Below are 22,668 nucleotides of genomic sequence, written 5' to 3'. Positions count from 1 at the left end.
TGAATTGTCTGTTATATCTTTTAGTGGAGCATGAACACTGGGAGGAACCTGCTCCTCAGACCTGTGGGTTCCCCTCAAAGTGGTTTACCATGTTCATATTGGGGGGTCATGGTGGATCCCACCCCTTCCAGTGGCCCTGCTGGTCCCTTTCTTCTGGCAGCTGAGTTTTACAGCATTGAAATATTCAGCTTCACTACAGTCTTTGGGCTCAGCAGAGAGCGTTTGGGTGAGACTTGTCACTCATAAAAGTTGCAGTAAGTGGTTTCTAACAGTTACTTTTGGCTTTACTTTTTGCAGTCCTTCTGTGGTTTATATTTTTACAGAAATAGCAATACAGCCCATTCCTATCTTCCAAATTAAATAGAATTATTTCCCATTTGCATGTGATGAGCCTCTCCCAGGTCAAGAGACATCAGCCATTTTCTCTGGGAGGGGGTTAAATCCTACACGCAGTGATGGTGGGAAAGCAGGGCCAGCCCTTGGTCATTGCTGTGGGCTGGAAGTGCTTGGGTTCCCCTGCAGGCTCCTTGCTCCAGCAGCACCCCCGTGCTGCCACAGGGATGCTCCGCCAGGCTTGCCCACTCCCTGGATCTACAGCTGTAATAATTTCCACCTTGTCTTTACCTTCTCCTCATCACCACTTGCAGCAGATCCTTGACTGCGTGCTCAGCTCGAAGCTAGCTGGAAAATCATTTTGGTGAATTAATTTATGAGTTGTTCATTAGGATTATTCACGGGTGGCCAGGCTCTGTGGGACACAGCTCTGGGGGCTGATCCTGGGCTCGGAGCATTTTCCAGGGCATCCTGTGTTTTCCTGCAGATGTGTCCTGGGTTATTCATTGCCCATCAATACAGATAAAACCACAGAGGCTGTGTTGGAGAAAGGAGGAGGTTCCTGTGCAATCCTGCTGGGAAATGGCCCCCGGGGCTATTTCAGGACATGAACTCAGATCGGGCTGCTCAGTATGGAAGTGGAGCTGTTTGCTTTCAAAAGCACTTTTCCTAAGGAACGTCTCTGCTCTCCTCGGGACGCTGCCAGCATGCTGAGGACACTTACATGAGGAGTTTTTTAAATTTCCAGGGCTTTGCCTCTGCCCAAAGCCCTGCCTGCAGTGGGTTGTGCTGTGCAGGGATTTTGAAGGGAAGTGGGGCTGTCCTATTCCCTACACTTTGGCCTGAGGCACTGCCAAGGCTGCTACTAAAGCATGTCCCCAGGTGCCACATCCACACTTTTTTGGAACACTTCCAGGGGTGTTGACTCCACCAGTGCCCTGGGCAGCCTGTTCTAATGCCCAACCACCCTTTCACTGTTTTTCCTATTATCCAATTTAAACCTCCCCTAGCACAACTTGAGGCAGTGTCCTCAGAAGGCTCAGAACGGGCCCTGATTATTTTTTAAGACCAGTTCCCTTGTTCTGCTTAAATTAAAATTGCAGCATCCTGCTGCTGCCATGAGCATAAAATCCACTGGATGCACGCACAGCTGAGTGACATCATCTGATCTGATTCATATTTTAAAATCTATAGAGTTCAAACATGATGCACTTATTAGCAGGCAGATTTACAGGTGAAGTGCCATGCACCCCTCTACCAATTTCAGGAGGGGTTAAGTGCTGCTTTATGACACAAAAGGTATTTCAGGGCATGTCTGAGGCCACCCCCTGGTTATTTAGGGGATCTCTGTGTGTTTGGGGTCTTGCACTGATCGACTCTGAGCCCCTTAGAGAGGCTGTGCCAGACTTCTTCTCCATGGGAACTTGCTTTTCTGAGACAGGAGGGACCTAGGGATGCTAATTTGCCTCTCCCAGAACATTAATTGAATTGCAGATATAAATTGATATTAGGGTAGTCTGGAAATAAGATATAAAAAGATTTCCTGGCATGGTGCTGCAGATTTTTCTCTATTAACATTTTCAGGGAACAAACCATGGCTCACAAATACCTGCTATTAGTTTCAGTGTTTATTACAGTGTCACCAACTGTGCCAGAGACACGAGATCTGCACGATGCTGAGCATAGAGCCTGGGAGCCTGTGCTGGCCTATGGGAGGCAGGAGAATGGGCACTGCCAGTGCCTTGAGTTCCTGCTCCTGCTTGCCAAAAATTAGGGAAACAAGCTAGATGAGCTGGAGGTGAGGGGTGCTCCTGATTGAAGGAAGCAAAAACTCCCCTGGTTCTCCCCTGGTCCTCCCCTGGTCCTGTTTGATCCCAAATTTTGTGGTGGATAAGACGCTGGAGTAGTGTTCATGCAGTGGCTGAAAATAAAAAAACAAATGCTCTTTTTTAAAGAGCTCTGTCTCCTCCTTAAGGAGCAGCTCTTATTTTAGGGGCAAAATAGTGCTGAGCTGAGCTTGTGTGTGCTCGTGGCATCGTGGAGTGAGTCCAGCAGTGATTTCCCACTGATAATCCAGAAGAATGTGATGTGTCTGTGCAGGAAGGGCAGAATGGGACGAGCTCCAGGAGGGGCTCAGAGATCAGGCACTTTCCAAGGGACTGTCTGGGAGCAGCTGTGGCAGCTTAAGCACAGGAAGGGAAGCACTGTGAGCAGTGTGCAGAAAAAAAACCTGGGGGAATTTTGGTAAGGCAGTAGCAGCAAGCCCATAAAACAAAAAATCCTAAACAGAATGATCTGCTGATGTGTAAGTTCAGTCAGGATATGGGAAAAAAATGAAAGAGCCAAAACATGGGGCAACTCCAGTGGGACTTGTGAGTGTGAAAGGGGGAATAAACACATGGTGTTCATGGAAAAGAGAGAGAACAGATAGGAGATGAAGGCTCACAGGTGCCGTGGGCCTCCATCTGCTCCCATAGGTAGGAGACACTCTGAGCAGCCTGGAAGCACAGCTGCTCACAGGGATGTTCCCCTGCCACAGAGCCTTCAGTTAAATGAGGGGGAAAAATGCCTGGAGAAGTTTATCTTTTACATTTCCAATTTGACAAAATTGGCAGCGAAGAAAAGGCGGTTTTGGGGTCTTACTTTCATCCTTTCCAGAGTACAGTGTTTCACAGGATGGTGAAAGGGGGAGAAAGAGCTTGGAAAAGAAAAGGCAAACAAAAATTCCAACCCATTCCAGCTTATTTTTTGGAACGGATGGAATTGTGATATCAGGATTTTAAAATGAAGTGCTGTTTGCCTTCTGGGCTGCCCAGGAGGGGTGGGTGAAGCTGAGGCTGATTCTTGAGAAGCTTTGGACCTGACCATATTAGAGAGAAGGGAAAGAGGGTGGGTTGGAGAGCTTGGTATGGATGCTTATTGTTGGAGAGATGGGGTATGGATGCTTATTAGGAAATTGTTTGACTCTTTGGGGCTGGACTATTTTTAATGTCCAAGGGGGAAACTGAGGCAGCAACTGAACCAGGCTCTCCATATGCACTGCAGGCTCTGCGTGGTCCTGTCCTTTTCTTCCTGATGCACCTTTTATTTCAGAAAAGCCTGTTGGGGACATCCTGAACAGACAGACCTGAGGCAAAGCCTTCAGTTCCTCTCTGTGACTGATCTGACTGTTCAGGCCCTACAATTCCCACAGGGGTGGGGTGGGTGGTGCCGTTTTTAACACAAGTGGTTCATTTATTGCAATCCTTCACCTGCAAGCCACAGAAGGGGTCCAGGACTGGGATGTGCTGCTGCAGCTCTTCCCAGCCTTGAGCTCCTGGCCCCCTGTGAGGTCCTGTGTGCCTTCCAGGTGGATGGGCAGGCTGGAACAGGAGGGCTCAGGAGTCCCAGGGGCTTTGGCTGCGTGGTCCCACCCAGTCAGCTCATGGGGCCTGCAGCACCGTGGTGCTGTGCCCTCCCTGAGGTGAGGCTGTGTGAGCCCAAACCCAGCTCTTCCCACCCCACGAGGCTCCAGAAGTGATGGCAGCAGCAACCTGCACAGGGGGTAAGTGCAGGTTGCTGAGGGAGAGAAATACAGCCCATAATAACAGCAAGCATCCAACTCCTGCTCCTTTATAGAGGCCATAAATCCTGACAGACCTTCTCCAGGTGACTCCTGCTTGGTGTAAGGGGAGAGCAGAGCTCTGGCTGCCCAGTCCTGTCCCCGTGACATTCATGAGGTGAAATATCTCCAAATTGCACGGCTGATCGTGGCACGAATTATCAGCAACTGCTGTTGGGAAGCGTGGCTCAGGCGTGGCTCAGATGGTCTTCCCTCTCCTCATTACAGGCATCCTTGCAGCAGCTGAAGCCACCAGAAGCATGGGCAGGGATTCAGGCTGTTGGAGGTGGAAAGAGACACAGTTCCCAAGAATTGATAAAAAAAAAAGCTCAAAAAATAACTTACAGTGTGTGTTGTTTCAAACCCCAGTTGGAAGCAAAAGGGATGCTTGCACCATGCCAGCATTGTCCTTCACTGCTCCCATGACTTTCCTGCTGGAAGACCTTAAATCTGATCACCTGGCCCGAGGTCTGAGGGGGTTTCACCTCCCAGAGAGCCCTGAGGTGCTCAGGCCAGGCAGCATTGTCTGTGGAGCAGAGGGACAGGGCTGGAGGAAGGCTCTCATCCCTCTGAGGAGTGGGGCTGAGCTCTCCTCAGTGCACACACGTCTCCTGCCTGTGCCCTGGGACACTCTGCTCACTGAGGGGTGGGTTTTGAACAAACTGGGGACAGGGACTGTCCAGGGCAGCTGAGTTACGGCAGCTGGGAGAGCTTGAGCCACAAGTTCCCAGCCCCAATCCTGCCAGTCTCCTGTGGTGTTTCTGAAAGGCTCCTCTGAAGGAGAGCACCAGAACCAGGGCTGGTTTGAACCTAGGAAAGGAATGACCTGCCAGGCATGGAGGTCAGTGACAGTGACAGCAGCACTGCCAGACCTGCTGGCTCAGGCTCCACCTTCACCTGCAAGAACTGCCCAGAGGTACCTGTGCACCCTGCCAGAGCCTCTGCTCCCAAAGGAGCACACCACAACCTCAGGTTAATCACGTGTGCCACGTCTGCAGGGTCTGGGCTGTGACTGGTACCATCCTGGGGAAGGTTTGTGAGCCATCAGAAGGTTAAGACACAGCTGCATCTAATGCAGAGAGCACCTAGAGCCTTTTTTGTAGATGTCTGAAACACCCAGAGCTCCTCACGTGCTGTTTGGGAGAAACCAAAGGACAATGGCCATGACACTCCTGAGGATATGAGGAGACATATTATTTCCCCATTGTTTATTAACAACTTGTGCCTTCAGAAAGCTCAGCTCTGCAGCTGTAGGAGCCCACAGGAGATGCTGGGTCCCCATCAAAGGTGTGCTGACAGGGGCTTTGGAGTGGTGGCCTTGGGGCCAGCCAGGGGCAGGGGGTGACCACTGCCCAGGGGGTGTGAAGGTGTGGGCAGTGCCAGCAGTGCAGCAGCTCCCAGAGCCTCAGGAGATGCTGTACAGCAGAGCTGAGGTGACTTGGCTGCAGAGGTTCTTCCAGGATAACTTTGGAATTACAGCCTGGAGAATTGTGATTTCCTGCTGGGCAAGGGAGCTCCCTCCCTACACTGATTTCCTGAAATATGAGAGTGACTAAGAGTGGTGGGGGCTCTCCAGCCCCTGCCAAGCTTGCTGAGGCTCCTGGCAGTGGCCTCCCTCCTGCCTCCCAGCTCCACCCTGCTGGTGCTGGGAGCTGGGGCTCCTCCACTGCCCGCCACTTGCCAGGCTGGCAGATGGGCACCGGTGGCTTCCAGGCTCGCTGAGTCCCCAGCAGCTTGCCACGCAGGTTGCTGCAGAGTGGGGATTGCCAGCCCGCTCCACAGCGTGCCAGATGGACCACGGGGCTGGCAGGGATCCCCTGCTCCGTGCTGGCTCCGTGCAGGCTCTCAGCATCCCTGGGCTCTTGCTCCCCGGGGCTCCTGGCCCAGCACTGTGACAACCTGGGACCGTGCTCAGCACCTGCAAGCATCCTGGCAGGTGCTGCCTGGCCAGGTGTGGGGCAGCAGGAAAGCAGTGAGCTGCAGGAACGACAAACTAAATCCCATCTCTGGCAGCACAGCACTTTGGGGTCTGCTGCTGCACCTACCAGGGTGCCAGTGGGGCAGGGACACTGGTGTCCCCTCATCCACTGTCAGGCTGGCAGGGAGCTCAGGCCTCCTGGAGAGCTGCTGGATGGATCTGAGCCTTGTGCGGATGTGTGAGGTGCTGAGCAGGCAGTGCTGCCTCCTCCAGAGCTCAGGGAGGATCCCCTGGGTGCCCTGCTGAGGGTCACCCTGTCTGTGTCACTCTGCCATCCCTCCCGTGGCTCTGTGGCACAGCCAGCATGGCCTGGGGGCTGCTGGGGGGGGATGCACGGGGCTTTCTCCACACTCCCCCTCGCCCCCAGCACAGTCTGCCAGGCAATTCCATCCAGGAACATAAGCGAGTTATTGAAAGCTTTGCTGGCAGAAACATCGGGATCTAATTTCAGCGTGTGAGTGAAAATATTATTCTCCAGTGTGAGGGGAGAAGTGATGAAAGAACAAGAGGCTTTTTGAGATGAGTCGGGAACACCAAGTTACACCAGGACAAAAACTGAGCAGCGATTCCCCAAACCCCAAACTTCCTGCAGAAAGGATTTGGTTGTGATTAAACCATTGTTAGGAGCTTCCCTTTGCTCCGGGGTGTGATTTCTGCTCCTGGGGAAATGCAGAGGAGTCTGGCCAAGGCTGTAGCAGGAGCTGCAGGGTAATTGTTGTTTTAGGGCTGGATCATGCGTGGCCTCGGGCAGTCACTGGGAGCTGGCCTTGGCTGCTGGGGCTCCAGCAGGAGAGCTGTGCCCAGCAATGCCTGGGGAGCAGCAGGAGGTGCCCCGTGCCATGGTTCTGCTGGACTGTGGGCAGGGCTGCCCGTGCAGAGCTTGGATTAGTGCTCCCTCAGAGCCTCAGGGGTGGGACCTGCACAGCCCCTGCCCTCATCTGCTCTGGTGCCAGCCTGACATGGCAGAGGGTGTCCTGGTTTTGTCTGGGGTAGGGTAATTTTCTTAACTGGTACAATTCTGGGTTTTGGATGAGAATAATGGTGATGAAATGATGTTTTAGCTGCTGCTGAGTGCTTCCTCTAAATCAAGGACTTTTCAGTACCCCATTCTCTGCTAGTGATGGCCAGGGGAGCTGGCCCAAACTGGCCAGAGGATATTCCACACCACAGAAATATTCCATAGTACAGAAGCTGGGGGGAGTCACCTGGGGGCTGCTGGTGGAAGCTGGAGCCAGGCTGGGAACTGGGTGGTGAACAACTGGGCATCACTTGTTTCTCTCAGGTTTTGTTCCTCCCAGGTTTTGTTCCTCTCTCCTCTTGTTATCTCCCTTTTCATTTTCATTAATACTGTTATTATTAGTATTATTATGATTATTTACTTTATTTCAGTTATTAACCTGTTCCTACCTCAGCCCATGGGTGCTTCCTTCATTGCAGGCTGGGGTTGAATCCCATCAGAGGGACAGGAGCAGCTGTCCCACCCCAGGCAGGGAGCACAGGAGGAGCTGCTGTTTCCAGCTGCTGGTCTCTGTGAAGCCCAGGACAGTGGTGGAGTGTTGGGACAATGCTGGAGGACCTGCTCCATGGGCAGGGGACAGCTGTGGCTGGCCCTGGAGATGTCACTGGCTCGTACCCTGGTGCATGGGAGCAGCAGCCCAGCCTGGGAGGGTGACATGGGATACCCAGGGGATGTCTACAGCGTGCCAAGAACAAGGCTTAGCTCAGTGCCCCTTGCTGCTGGAGGAAGGTGATTTTTGGCAGCAGGAAAAACACAGCACTGCCTTGGCAGTGGCCAGTGCAGGCAGTAGTGACTGGAGGAACCCTGGGCTGGTCCCTGGCTGCCACCAGGACCATGCAAAGGCTGTACATGCATGGGTGTTCCCAAAACAAGCAGGAACAGCTGAGAAGGACTGATGTCCTGAGGATCAGGGCTTTTTCCCCAAACGGAAGAGGCAAAAGTGCCCAGAGTTTGCCCAGAGCAGCTGTAGCTGGTCCTGGATTCCTGGAAGTGTCCAAGGCCAGGCTGGGCTAGTGGAAGGTGTCCCTGCCCATGGCAGGGGGTGGAATTGGAAGAGCTTTGAGGTCCCTCCCAAGCCAAGCTGATTTCTGATCCTGTGCCTCGGTGGCAGTGGGGGCTCACGGTGGGAAGAGCAGCCGTGCCCTCCAGCCTCGGGAGCAGCCCCGCAGCGGCCCCTGCGCCTTCACCGCGCCGCGAGGAGCCGGCTGTGCCCCGGCTGTGCCCGGGCTGTGCCCCGGGTGTGCCCCGGTGTGCCCCGGTGTGCCCCGGCTGTGCCCCGGCTGTGCCCCGGCTGTGCCCGGCTGTGCCCCGGGTGTGCCCCGGGTGTGCCCCGGGTGTGCCCCGGTGTGCCCCGGTGTGCCCCGGCTGTGCCCCGGGTGTGCCCCGGTGTGCCCCCGGTGTGCCCCGGCCCCTCGCTGTCCCCCGGGGCTGTGGCGGCGGGGATGGAGCCCGCATCCCGTTTCCGTGGCAACCGCGGGGCCCGGCCCCGGTCCCCACCAGGGGGCAGTGCCCGCGCGCGGATCGGGGCTGCCCGGGAGGGGCCGCGACAGGGACAGGGACAGGGACAGGGACAGGAACAGGGACAGGGACACCGGGACACCTGGACAGGGACAGGGACAGGGACAGGGACACCGGGACAGGGACAGGCACAGGGACAGGGACAGGGACAGGGACAGGGACACCGGGACACCTGGACACCGGGACAGAGACAGGGACAGGGACAGAGACAGGGACAGGGACAGGGACAGGGACAGGGACAGGGACGGGGATGGGGATGGGGACAGGGGACACCGGGACAGGGACAGGGACACCGGGACACCGGGACAGGGACAGGGGGAGGGACAGGGGCAGGGACACCGGGACAGGGGACGGGGACACCGGGACAGGGACAGGGACAGGGACACCGGGAAAAGGACAGGGGATGGGGACAGGGGATGGGGACACTGGGACAGGGACAGGGACACCGGGACAGGGGATGGGGACAGGGACACTGGGACAGGGACAGGGGATAGGGACAGGGACAGGGACACCGGGACACCGGGACACCGGGACACCGGGACAGGGGACAGGGACAGGGATGGGGACAGGGGACAGGCAGAGGGACAGGGATAGGGACAGGGGATAGGGGCAGGGAACCAGGACAGAAGATAGGGACAGGGGATAGGGACAGGGGATAGGGGCAGGAGGTGTCATGCTACCAGGCTGGGATGGGGGACTGGGACAGAGGTCCAGGACAGGGGGTGTCACTGCAGCCAGCCAAGCACACGGGGACTGGTCCTAGGGCCGGGCAGCGACAGGAGGGTGTCCCTGCAGCCATCCCAGACAGGGAGACTGGGACAGGGGGTGTCACTACAGCCAGCCCGGGACAAGGGGACTGGCCCCACAGCCATCTCAGACAAGGAGACCGGCCCTACAGCCAGTCTTTTACAGCCCTACAGACGTGCCTACAGTCTGGCACGGACCCCGAGGCCAGCCCAGCACAGGGTGACCCAGCCCTGTGCAGCCTGCAGTGGGCAGGGGAGCCGGACCAGTGCCCTGGGGACAGGAACTGTCCCTGCTCATCCTCGGGACACCCAGAGCCATCCCCTGCGGCCACCCCACTGGGGACACGGAGCTGTGGGGGGGTGACTGACCCCAGTTCAGCTGGCGGCAGACCCTGCTGGTGTCACCCCCGGGGTTGAGTGCCACCTTCACCCACCCGCTGTGCCATCAGCTCCTTGGATCTCCCTTGGGTTCCTTCTGGAGTGAGATCTGCTGCTCTGAGCCCCACTGCCTCCCCTGGACCTCCCCTGGAGCCTCCTGATAGCCAAGGTTAGCAAACTGCTCTTTCAAGTGATACCAAAGCAGGTCAGAGTCTGGACAGAGCCATGGAATTTTTCAGGTTGGGAGAGACCTTTAAGGTTGAGATCAGCTGTTCTGCAGCACTGCCATGTCCCAGCACTAACCCAGGCTAGCTGCCACATCCAGACTTCTTAAATTCCTCCAGGCATGGGGACTGCACCACTGCCCTGGGCAGCTGTGCCAGGGCTTGATCATCCTTTCAGTGAAGAAATTGTTTGTAATCTTCAGCCTCATCCTCACCGAGTAGAACCTGAGGCTGTTTCCTCTCCTCCTGTCCCTGTTCCCTGGAGCACAGCCCGACCCCCCCGGCTGTCCCCTCCTGGCAGGAGCTGTGCAGAGCCACAAGGTCCCCCCTGAGCCTCCTTTGCTCCAGGCTGAGCCCCTTCCCAGCTCCCTCAGCCTCTCCTGGGGCTCCAGACCCTTCCCAGCTCCATTCCCTGCCCTGGACACGCTCCAGTCTCTCAATGTCCTTCTGGTCATGGGAGCCCAGACTGACCCCAGGACTGGGGAGACCCCAGCAGTGCCAGCACAGGGGGATGTCACTGCCCTGGTCCCGCTGTCACACCATGGCTGGCACAGGCCAGGTGTCACTGGTCTTCTTGGCCACCTGGGCACACCTGGGCTCACATTCACCCACTGCCAGCAGCAGCAGATCTCAGAAATCAGATCTCAGATCTCTCTCACTCCCTTTTCTGCTGGGCAGCTTTGCAGCCCCCCTGCCCCGAGCCTGGAGCGCTGCTGGGGGCTCTTGGTCCTGGGATGGTGCCTCAAGGGCTGCCCAGGGAGCAGCTCAGGCCATGCCCAGGGAGCCAGGCCATGCTGGGCAGGGGCTGATTCCTGCCATGGAGGGACAAGACCCCTGCTCAGTTCCCTGAATGCAGCTCTGGCTCCATCCTGCCTCGGCACCGGAGCCAGCTGAACGGGTGCCAGGAGCACATCACCACCATCAGTAACATCGCTAAGACAAGCCTCTATTTGCATATTTTATAGCATTAAACATGCACTGCAGCCCACAGAACACACCACAGGGGCTTTGTGTCCCCTCAACAGCCTCTCCTCAGCCTGGTGAGGACACCAGCTGGCTCTCCCTGTGGGTGACCATCCTTTCTCAAGGGAAACATCAGCAGGATCCCCCATCTCAGGTCCTGAAGGGAGGATGGTGACTGGAAAAGTCCCCTCCTCTCAGAGAAAGGCTGTTTGCTCTGGCAGCAGGGTGACCAGGAGCTTTCCCTGACTCCATCCTGTGCCTTTATAGATGCTCTGCTCAAAATTTCAGCTCCCCAGCTGCTTTGCCTGGCCTGGCTGCTCTTCTCCAGTCCCATCATCTCCCAGAGCCTGGGCCTTACTGGGGTGGCTGCAGGACTGGGGTGTGGAGAGAAGCTGGGGGGTCCCTGCAGCACCTGGTGGCCTTTGGCCAGAGGGGACCTGCATGGACATCCCTGCCTGCATGGGGGGAGTGAGGAGATTGGTGATTGAACCAGATCCTGGGTGGGTTTGGAAGAGTCAGAGGGAAAGTGTGTGTGGATTTCAGCCCTCATTTGGATGCAGCTCGGTGCCACAGCATTCCCAGGCTGAGAAGGAGTTTTCCCTGGTCTCTTGCATGGCTCCGTAGCCTCAGGCACACAAGCACAACTAGAAACATCTGTCCTTCTTTCATGCAATCAGTTTCAATCACTAATAATTATCTCTGCTCTTCCCTTTTCCTCCTCTGCTGGCTGCTGTCCTCGTGCAGCGTGGCACTACTGGAGACCAGGTTCCCACCTGCTCCTGCCAGGGCTCGTGGGGCATGGGCACACCAAGCTCTGCTGCTTTTGCTGCCCAGCTCTGGCCAGGGCTTAGCCTTGCTTACTAAAAAACCCTCAAATTTTTACCCCCTAAAACCTTAGTTTTACCCCCAAAAAACCCCATTTTTACCCCCCCCCCCCATTTTTACCACCAAAACCCCCAAACCATGCATCCCTGGGGATTTTGTTGAAAAACCCAGTCCTTGGGCACAGGTGATGGGAGGATCTCAGCTCCCCTTGCTGGATAAAAGCAGTTTCCTGTGAGTACAGACTGACAAGGCAAAGACACTGAGGCTCCTTACCCTTTTACAAAGAGATTTCTGGGCAGTCTCCTGGGTTTTGGCTGCCTGCACCCCTTGAAGCCCTCAATTGTCTTCTCCCTCTGGAGCAGGCAGGAAAGTGAGGATGGTTTATTGACACTGCAAGGAAACACAGCCCTCAAAATGCATTGTTCTTGTGGCAGGAGGGTTTGGGACGAGCACTCAGCTGGAGGTATCACCTCAGTGCAGGCATCACCCTTTTGCTTGTGGGCAGATTTTGGTGTCAGCTGTGTGGGGAAGCTCTGCAGCCTCAACCTGGGAGCTGGGGGTCAGGTTAGAGCTGGATTTACAGCCCCTTTATCAAGTTAGCTCTGGGCTTGTTTCAAACATTGGCAAATGGTGAGCTCCTGGCTCCGAGTACCTGTGAAGATGAGACATATATATATTTACACATCTGTTATTAACCTAAAAATATAACCAAGTGGCAGATCACCTGTCTTGGTTTTCCACAGAAATGCAGGGCTTGGAGTCCTTGCAGGGAATAGAAAAGGGCTGAACCACCCTGCAGGTCGCCAGAGCTGCCTCATGCCCAGCTGTTGGTGCCAGTGCACGACGGAATGGCCCCGTGGGATGGGCAGCGAGGGGAGACACCCTGAGGGCTCCCAGCCCTTGTGTGGACACAGCTCTGCCCCCAGAGCTCAGCTCTGTCTCCAGAGCAGCACAGGCAGGGTGGGTGTCACGTCAGGGAACCTTCCAGAGCAGGTTCCCCTGCTGGGGACAGGGATTTTCCCTCACATTCCACCCAAACCTCCCCTGGCCCAGCCTGAGGCCATTCCCTCTGCTCCTGTCCCTGTTCCCTGGAGCACAGCCCGACCCCCCCGGCTGTTCCCTCCTGTCAGGAGCTGTGCAGAGCCACAAGGTCCCCCCTGAACCTCCTTTTCTCCAGGCTGAGCCCCTTCCCAGCTCCCTCAGCCTCTCCTGGGGCTCCAGCCCCTTCCCAGCTCCATTCCCTGCCCTGGACATGTTCCAGCCCCTCAGTGTCCTTATCATGAGGGGCCCAAAACTGAGCCCAGGACTGGAAGTGCCCCAGCACAGGGGGATGTCACTGCCCTGGCCCTGCTGTCACACCGTGGCTGCTGCAGCACAGATGCCACTGGCCTCCCTTAGCTAGGGAGGAGTTTTATGGAGAAGCAGCACATGCTGTCCCTGACAGCCTTGGCCTGGTGGGGAGAAGCTCCCCAGGTGCTGTGAGCTCTGTGGGGGCACTGGTACCTGGGCACTGAGCTCAGGGACTGCTGCTCCTCCAGCAGCGGGGTGTGGTGTGTGCCCTGTGCTCCCATCAGCTCACACACATCTCCAGGATCGCTGCAGCTGGGCACCAACTGGGGAGCCTGCTCTGTCAGCTGGAAACTCAGCAGACCATGAACTGCAGAGGGGGCTGGACGTGAAAGCTCCGCAGGGACCTCGGGGTCGTTCACGTGCCGTAGGCTTTTATAGCTGGGATTTTGCACTGGCATCCTGAGGGAAGGCCCTGCCCACCCCACCAGGATGAGCTGCTGGCCCTGCTGCTGCCTTGGGGCCGGTGAGCATCAATGCATGGGGTGTCCCTCAGCTCTTCAAACATCTTCAGGGCACAGCAGTCTTCAGGAGAACAATGGAGGGATCTACTGAACCCTGGAGCAAGACCTGCTCCAAGCCTACCCATCCTTGTCCCCATAAGAGCCCTCGTGCCATGCAGCCTCCCCTGCTCAGAGCCAAGCTGTGCCATGCTGGGTTCACTCCCTCATCAGCACCCAGCGTGGTGCGTGCAGGGCAAAAGGCATCCGGGAAGTTCCATGGCCTATTTCATCTTACACACTGTCCTGGCCCTCTCAGAGACCAAGTGGTGCCTCTCCACTGGGCTGAAATAGCTCTGATTTTAGGACACCACCATGAGATGAATCCCATCCCAACGCACGCGCTGAGAATGTCCAGATGGAGAATTAGCGTAGAATATCAGATGCTCCTCACGTCTTTCCAGAGAAACCTTTGAGTCATTTGCTCTGAGGCTGTGTGGGTGGGTGGGTATTTGTGCTCGTGCACGTGGGCTTGCACCTGGCTATTTGCTCAGACAGATCCCTCCTGTGCCCATGAGAGCCCCCCGGGCAGACCCTGAGCTCTGCCCTGCAGTCTGGGCTGGCAGTGCCCTCAGGAGGGGCTTTGGAGCCCCCAGTGCAGACCCTGAGCTGTGCCCTGCACACTGGGGCAGCTGGCAGTGCCCTCAGGAGGGGTTTTGGAGCCCCCAGTGCAGACCCTGAGCTGTGCCCTGCACTCTGGGCTGGCAGTGCCCTCAGGAGGGGCTTTGGAGCCCCCAGTGCAGACCCTGAGCTGTGCCCTGCACTCTGGGCTGGCAGTGCCCTCAGGAGGGGTTTTGGAGCACCCCAGTGCAGACCCAGAGCTGTGCCCTGCACTCTGGGGCAGCTGGCAGTGCCCTCAGGAGGGGTTTTGGGGCCCCCAGTGCAGACCCTGAGCTGTGCCCTGTACTCTGGGGCAGCTGGCAGTGCCCTCAGGAGGGGTTTTGGAGCACCCCAGTGCAGACCCTGAGCTGTGCCCTGCACTCTGGGGCAGCTGGCAGTGCCCTCAGGAGGGGTTTTGGGGCCCCCAGTGCAGACCCTGAGCTGTGCCCTGCACTCTGGGCTGGCAGTGCCCTCAGGAGGGGCTTTGGGGCCCCTGTGCCAAGGGATCTCCTGCAGGCAGCAGCAGGCCAGGGGAGGCTCTGTTGTGGCCACCACGGCTCGGTGCTCTCCGAGCGGTGCTGGCTGAGCAGAGCAGGCTGGCAGAGACAAGATAACATGCCATGGGGAGCAAAGCTGCTTGGATCACCTCTAAAACGCCTTATGCCATCAGACACTTATCACCTCCAATCCCCAGCTTGTCCCAGGTCACGTACCACAACCGCTCTATTACTAATATCATTAAGATCCCTTTGCTGGCTTCTAAATAATAAGCATAGGCGGGGACACTGTGATTAATGGAGGGCTGATGGATGAAACCCCCTGTCACCATTTAATACCTGTAACAATAGATTCATTAACTAGGATTAGTTTCAGACATAAGCTTTCTATACCCATGGCTATTACTCACTCAGTTCATTAACAGGACAGCATTAGTTCTGGTACCTTTGAGCTGCAACACATCCTGCATACAAATGATGCCCGGTGCCGTAACTTTCAGGAAATCCAAAGACTGTTTATAAAAAACTGGAATCTCTTAATTCCAACCTGTCAGCCAAGGCATTTCTGCTCTCATTTTCTGCACGCTTCATTTCTGAAGGTGAAGGATGGAGGTGATGCCAGAACACAGCTCCCCACTGCCCCAGATCCTGCCCTCAGCAGAGGCCAGGGGCTGTCCAGGGCCACTTATGGGGTGAGATCTGTGCCACCAGGCTCATCGTGGCACAGCACTGTCCTTTCCCAGGAATTAGCTCCAGAGAGTTTGACACAGTGGTTATTTCCCTGTGCCACCAAATTGCTTCAAGGGACAGGCTGGCCAGCTGGCAGTGGGCTGCTGCGTCCTCAGGATTTGTCCCCACGCAGCATCCTCCCAGGTTTGGCCAATCTGTGTGAAGAGGAAAACGCTTTTATTCCCTGTCTGGTGTGTTTCTAAGCTGATTTCTGTCCATGGCCCCTGGAGGTGGCTGGTTGGACACTGCTGGGTGGGGATGTGATGGATGCAGGTGCTGGTGGATCTCAGGTGTCGGGAGAAATGTGTAACCAGGTGTGTGCAAAGGTAAGGGGGGAGGTCAAAGTGGGGGAGTGTTTGCTGTCCCCATGGATTGTCCCACAGGGAAATGCTCCAGCTGTAGTTGCCAGATGTTTGCTTAGCTCAGGATTTTGCCGTGGTGGAGCAGGGGGTGAACAGGACTTCTTGTCTCATCTTGCTTGGCAAGAGAGCAGAGCCACAGGGATCCATGCCTGGTTTCATTTGCCAGAGGTTCTCCCTGCCTCCTGCTGTTGGGATCCCAGGGACAGAGCTCAAGAGGGGGATGATTTCTGCCCTGCTCTTCAATGGGTGGTAGCACAGGTTGGGTGGGCATCCTTTAAGTCCCTGTGCCTTGGGTGGTCACCATGTTGGGATAGACTTACTCTGGAGTGGCAAATAAATATTTTCCAGTATGCCCAGATGAGTCCGAGGCAGGGAAAGTAATGCCCTGGCACTCCCTGGGGAGCAGGACATGGCACTAGCTGCTCCCTCCTAAGGAAGAGCAGCAGGAGATCCCATTGCCTGGGCTCTGCTGGCCCAGGTTCAGAACCTGGCACATCAACCTGTTGAACATCACAGACTTGGTGTGTGATGGTCAAGGCATGGAGACAGCAAAGGAACCTCTCCCATCCTACCCCAGAAATACCCAACACACACACACACTCCATGGAATGAGCTGAACCCTTATTTTTGAGGCTTTGCATGAAACATTCTCAGCCTCAAGTCCTACCTGGCTTAAACACATGAGATCACATGAGGACTGGCTGCTGTCATGATATTTCCCTTATTGGAAAAGCCACGGAAAAATGTGAGTGTTTCCAAAAATAATTGAGAGTTGAAGTCAATCTGCAGGATTTTTGTCTACTGTGGGAAGTGCCTTCTCAGTTTATCGTAATAAGTGTGATAAATTCATTGTTACAGAAAATGCACAATATGTTTGGCCCAAAAAGCAAAATAAGGCTTTGGAGGATGCAAAAGGAAAGCTGAGTTCTTGCATTTTGATACATTTAAATCTCAGCCTCCTCCCCATTAATATGCAGTGACAAGCCGGGGGGTAGGAGCTGCGATTCTGCACATATGGAAAGATAGGAAGGATAACTCATTTCCTCCAGGAGCAGAAACAAGGGCTGGAAGAAACCACTTTGGGGTTGAGAGAGAGGAACTGGGGCAGGAGAGGGAAGGAGAAGAGGTAGTTACATTTCATAGATAATGATGTAGATGGCATGAACAAAATGTGAGCCTTGGCAAGAGGGTGCAGGGACATCCCCTGGAGCAGTCAGCTGTGGGAAGTGCTCCTGGCCCACCTGTGAGTGACAGGGAGTGTTCTCACCCTGGACAATGCCTTGATTTTAATGCCACATGCCAATATCCCAGCTTGGGCACAAGAGCCAGGCAAGCACCACGTCCCTGGTCTGAACCTGCTGTGAGCCTTCAGCACAGCTCAGTGATGCTCCTGCTCCCTCTGGCTCGGGGTAAATGAGCCCCTGCTCCATCCCATGTGAGGCAACTCCTCAGATCAGCAAAGGATTTTTCTGTATGGAAGATTTCAATAAAAATGGAGAGGAAGGATGGGAAAGGATGGAGGGAAATACATTCTTTTTTTTCACTGCAGTTTTCAGCTTTTAATCAAAACCCAGGAACAGCCTTCGACAATTTTGGCTCCTTCTGATGAAAGACTTTTAATGAAAACTGAAACCATCCATAGGGAATAGGAGCTTAAAAAAGTAAACAATGAAGTCAATCAACCGTCCAACCAAATATGAGCCACAAACAAATTTAATAAAGCAGAGGGAAAGTGGTGTGAGAGCTGTGGGAAGGGTGTTGGGATCCAGGGCCAGTGGAGAGAGGCGTGGATGAGCCGTGGTCAGCAGGTTTGGGATTGCACTGTGGGATGTGGAGGCTCCCTGGTGCTGAAGGGTTTGCTCAGATCCCATCAGCATCCCCGCCGTGTGGCACTGGGGACACTGGGGGCACAGCTCAGGGACAGGGCTGTGCTGGGGCATGGTGGCTGCAGAGCAGCAGTGTGGGATGCCTGCCCACCCTGCCCCTGCACCCCTGCAGGATGCACAGGGAGTTTCCCATCGCCCCCGTGCTCCCGGTGCACACACAGCCCTGCACTTCCACATGCACTGCAGAGGGTGCAGCTCAGCTGGCATCACCACTGAAGGGCTGGATGGCACAGCCAGTGGCTGGAGGGCACCATCCCCTTGGAGAACAGGGATAGAATAATGGAATCACCGAGTTGTTACAGTTGGAAAAATCTCTAAGATCTTTGAGCCCAGGCCACCACTAACCCATGTCCCCTAGTGCCACATCCATATGGCTTTTAAAAACTTCCAGATGATTCCACCAGATCCATGGGCATCCTGTTCCAAGCCTGATCACCTTTTCACTGAAGAAATTTTCCCAATATTCACCCTGAGCCTGCCCTGGCCCAGCCTGAGGCCGTTCCCTCTCCTCCTGTCCCTGTTCCCTGGAGCACAGCCCGACCCCCCCAGCTGTCCCCTCCTGTCAGGAGCTGTGCAGAACCACAAGGTCCCCCCTGAGCCTCCTTTTCTCCAGGCTGAGCCCCTTCCCAGCTCCCTCAGCCTCTCCTGGAGCTCCAGCCCCTTCCCAGCTCTGTTCCCTTTTCTGGACTCATTCCAGCCCCTCCATGTCCTTCTTGTCCTGAGAGATCCAAAACTGACCCCGGACTGGGGGGTGCCCCAGCAGTGCCAGCACAGGGGGATGGTCGCTGCCCTGGTCCTGCTGTCACACCATGGCTGGCACAGGCCAGGGGCCATTGCCCACCTGGGCACACCTGGGCACACCTGGGCACACGTTCACCCACGGCCAACCAGCACCTGCAGGTCTTTTCCCACTGAGCAGCTTTGCAGCCTCTCTGCCCCCAGTCCAGAGCACTGCCTGGGGCTCTTGTGGCCCGGTTCAGAACCTGGCACATCGATCTGTTGAACATCACAGACCTGGTCCATCAAGGCATGGAGACAGGGGAGGAACCTCTCCCATCCTACCCCAGCAGTGTCCAACACTCACACTACATGGAATGAGCTGAACCCTTATTTTTGAGGCTTTGCATGAAAAATTGTCTGTCTTAAGTGCTGCCTGGCTCAAACACAGGTTCAGTTGGAAACGACAGAGGAAGAAAAGCCCTGACCCTGGTCCCAGTCCAAGAAGAGCTGAGGCAAGTCAGAAAGCAGGTCCCACCCCGGTAAGTGGCAGGTACCCTGTGTTTATGGTAATAACAATAATTTACCCTTCACTATCACCTTCCAGCTGAAGAGCATAAAGCCCTTTGCAGGCATTAATTATCATTAGCCTAATGACATGGTTGATGAAACGGAGGCTGTGAAAGCTGGAGTGATCCACCCAAGGTCCCCAGGCCCCTGCGGTGGCAGAGCCAGGAGTTAGAGGCAGGCAGGGGTGCAGGGCAGGCTCTGGGCTCAGGGTGGCCACGGGCTGCCCTGCCTTGTCCTGGGGCAGTTGGAGGTCAGCTGGATGGCTCTGTGTGTCCCACATTCCCGGGACATCCCTGCTGGCTGGCAGTGCTCCAGGGCCCTGCAGGCAGGGCAGGCAGGGCAGGCAGGGCAGGCAGGGCAGTGTGTGCTGCTCCCTGGGCTCGAGCAGCCCCACAGTGTTGGGGTCACAGTGCTGGGACCCTGCTGGCTGTGCCCAGGGCTGGCCACAACGACAGCACAGCCAGCTGAGGAGCTGGGCAGCTTTTGCTGGCACTGCAGAGGTGTGGGCAGAGCTGCTGGAGCCCCCCTGGCTGCAGAGGCAGCAGGGCTGGGGCAGAGCATCCACCCTGGGATGCAGAGCCCAGCTGGGCACGGGGCCGGCAGCCAGGGCTGGGGCACGGGAGCCTGTTAACACCGTGCAGAAATTTTCTTTGAAGGTGTGGAATGATTTATGGGTTATTACTGGCTGTGACAGGGTCAGCTGCCAGGCCTGGGTGATTTGGGGTTGGGGGGTCCGGGAGGATAATGGGGACAAATTGGAGCCCGAAGGAATGTGCGCTGGCGGAGCGGGAGGAGGCGGGGGGCAGGGGAGGTGCCGCCTTCTCCTCCATTCCCAGACACAACCTGCTCTCATTATCCGGAGCCACCACAGGCGCTAACGCACACAAATATATTCTAATTTATTAGAGCTGGCAAAGATCTCTTTGCAGAGAGCGAACGTTTTATTTTTGAGGCTCAGTGGTTCAAGTGTTTGAAAGGGCAGCATTCTCTGTGCCTCCAATGTGGGGCTAATGATAATCTAAATTAGTTATTGGAAATAATTACCAAGGCTTTATTGTGCCAAACATAGCAGAGCCCTGGAGAGCAGTCGCGCTCAGACACGGCCATGCAGCTAAAAGCTTTGATGCTTCATTAATATTCAAGGGGAGTCTTTGGCTGTTTTCCCTCCTCCCCTCGCGCTGCCGCAGCTCTCTGAATGAACCCAAGGCCTCCGGTGACACCAGTGAGGGGCCTGCCGATTGAAATTAGCCCTGGTACCATATCAAAGTTCACTGCTCTCCTAATCTCCAATGGAAAAGGTGGCTTTGGGAAGACGCTATCGCTCGGCGCGGCGGCGAGCGCTCGGTGCCGAGACAGCTTCTCCTGGCTCCAGGCGCCTGGTTCCAGGCTGAGATAATGCTGGAGAGGAGCATCTCCAAGGTTGTCCTACACAGCTGGGTTTTATGATATAATGGACCAAACCGGCTGCATAATTAATCAGCCTATATTTTTTCCCCCTAGTAAATCTTCCTGTGATGGGCAAACAGAAGCCCTGGAGCTGTGTTTGCCTGCCAGATCCGTGGCGGTGCATGTGTGTCTTTTGCTTTCTCTTCTCCCCATCTCTCTTTTGGAATAAGTGCTGTGATTTGAAAGTGACTCCAGCCCTACTCACGAGGACGGGGGGCTCTCGGGGCTGCTGTTATTTTTTGCCTGCGAAGCAGCTGCGCTCTCCCTTCCAAAAACCTTTGGGCTCCGAGCAGGACGGCAGGATGTATTTTTGGATGCGGGCTTGGCCTGGCAGGGCTCCAGGGAGAATTTCCTCTCCTTGCTCGGGATTCTGCTCTAATCAACCATTCAGTTCCGGCGCCTGCGGGCAGGGCTGGGAGCAGAGGTACCGTCCATCTCGGAGATGATCTCCATGCTCAGCACATCCCCGCAGAGCCCTGCGGGCTCGACCTGCCGCCAGCAGGAGCAGTGGCAGGATTCCTCTGCGAGCCTTGGGTGGAAAGAGCAAATCCTCCTGGCTGGCAAGACAGGGGACAGCTGCTGCGCCTGTTTTCCAGGCAGGCAGCACAGCAAATTGGGACAATCCAGGAATTTCACCCCCCTCTTATAATCCAGATTGTGCAATGGCTAAAAACACCACGAGCCCCATACATTTTTGAGCAAATCTGCCACGCTCCAAGGCTTCTGTGCCACACCAGAGTGCGGGGTAGGGATGGCCCTGGAGGCTGCCCCGGGTCCGTGGGGGCGGTGGGCACCAGAGGAGCTCCGGTGGCACGGCAGGATGCGGGTGTGGTGAGTCATTCCTGCTTCCATCCCACGCCGTCTCGGTGGGTGAGTTATGGGACTTCTCCTCTGCTGAGCAGGCACAAATCATCGGGGCCTGTCAGGAGTCAGGATGAAGTGGGCTGGCTGGAGAGTCCACACTAGTCCTTTAACAAGATTGATGCTTTGCCGCTTCCCAGGTCTGAGTTCAAGAATCTATATTTTATTCCTTCCCTCCTCTCCCTTCTCCCTGCCCCATTCGCCGTGGCAGAAACGCACTCTTATAATTCCTGGTCAGGTTTGTGTGTGTGAGGTGGTAATGTGTCTCCCTGGGAAGAAAAAAATTGTTTCTAGGAAAGATTTATGTGGAATGAATTATTTAACCTCACACTCCTGGCTACCCCCATGCCTGCCCAGACTGCAGGACCAGGGAGCCTTGTCTAGGGATGCCCAGGCTGGGATGTGACAGTGACTGGCAGGGCTCAGGGGTCAGAGGGGACCCAGCTGGGCAGAGCCCAGAGCCCCAAAGCTCTCAGACCAAAGGGTCTGATCTCTCCTCTGGGAGGAGAGGGGGCCCAGCTGTGGCCATCGCTGCCTGCCCGTCCTCCAAAGCTCTGAGAGCAGCGAGAAAACCAGATGTGAACAGCTGGTAAAACATCTGGAGCAGCCTTGTGCCAAGGCAGGACGTCACTGCCCCACCAGGGCAGGACACAGTGGTGGAGCTCAACCAGCATGACCCTGCTCTGGGCAGAACCCCAAAGCCATGAACACCCCACCACCTGGAGCTGCCTTGCAGGGCTTTGCCAAACCCACAGGAGCCACGGGGCAGCCCAGGGAGGTGCTGGGCTGGGCTGGCAGAGGGACTGGGACAGGCAGGGCTGCTGTGGGAGCACTGGACTGGGTGTTACTGGTACCTGGTGCCTGACAGGGTCAGCAGCACAAACCCAGCCCAGGGTTTTGCAGACCCAGGGCAAACCGAAAGGGAAAAAAACATGTTTGTTAGATATTTTTCCCTTGCAAATTATGATTTCTGCAGGAAGTGCCTGTCTGCAGAGAATTTCCAGAAAGAGAAAAAACACACACACACAGAATGAGTTTGTGCAAATTGAAAACAAAAAGCTGCCAGACGTTCCCTGCTCCTCGCTGCCCGCCCCCTCGAAGAAATATTGGCAGAAGATGGGGAAGGGAAGCCAGAAAACTTTTGAAGAAAAATATTAATGAAAACCAAACCCTTTCTGCTTCTTGTTTAATTTCCAAAGGGAAGATGAAGGGCTCCCTGCCCTGCCCTCTGGACTCATTGCTGACCCCGGAGTGAGGACAGGAGTGCTGCTGGCCCAGCCCTGCTGCTGCTTGTGGAAGGGCCAGCGCAGAGCCCTGGACCTAGGCACATCTGGCTCCACAGAGCCCTCTCCCTTGGCACTGGGGTCCTGGAGCAGCTTCTGATCCCTGAAATCCCATTCCCTTTTGGGAATGGCTCCTGTCTGGGGGACTGGGTGATGTCTCGGGCTGGAGAGGAGCCCCAGGGTGGTCTGCTCGAGTGAAACCCCCAAAAGGAGTCCCAGGTGTTGGTCTGGGGACATGGTGAGCAGCCTGGGGACAGAGCCACTGCCAGGGTGTCCCACGGCTGCA

This window comes from Passer domesticus, chromosome 24, assembly GCF_036417665.1.
Source record: "Passer domesticus isolate bPasDom1 chromosome 24, bPasDom1.hap1, whole genome shotgun sequence".
In the NCBI taxonomy this organism is placed as follows: domain Eukaryota; kingdom Metazoa; phylum Chordata; class Aves; order Passeriformes; family Passeridae; genus Passer; species Passer domesticus.
This window is presented reverse-complemented; position numbering follows the sequence as displayed.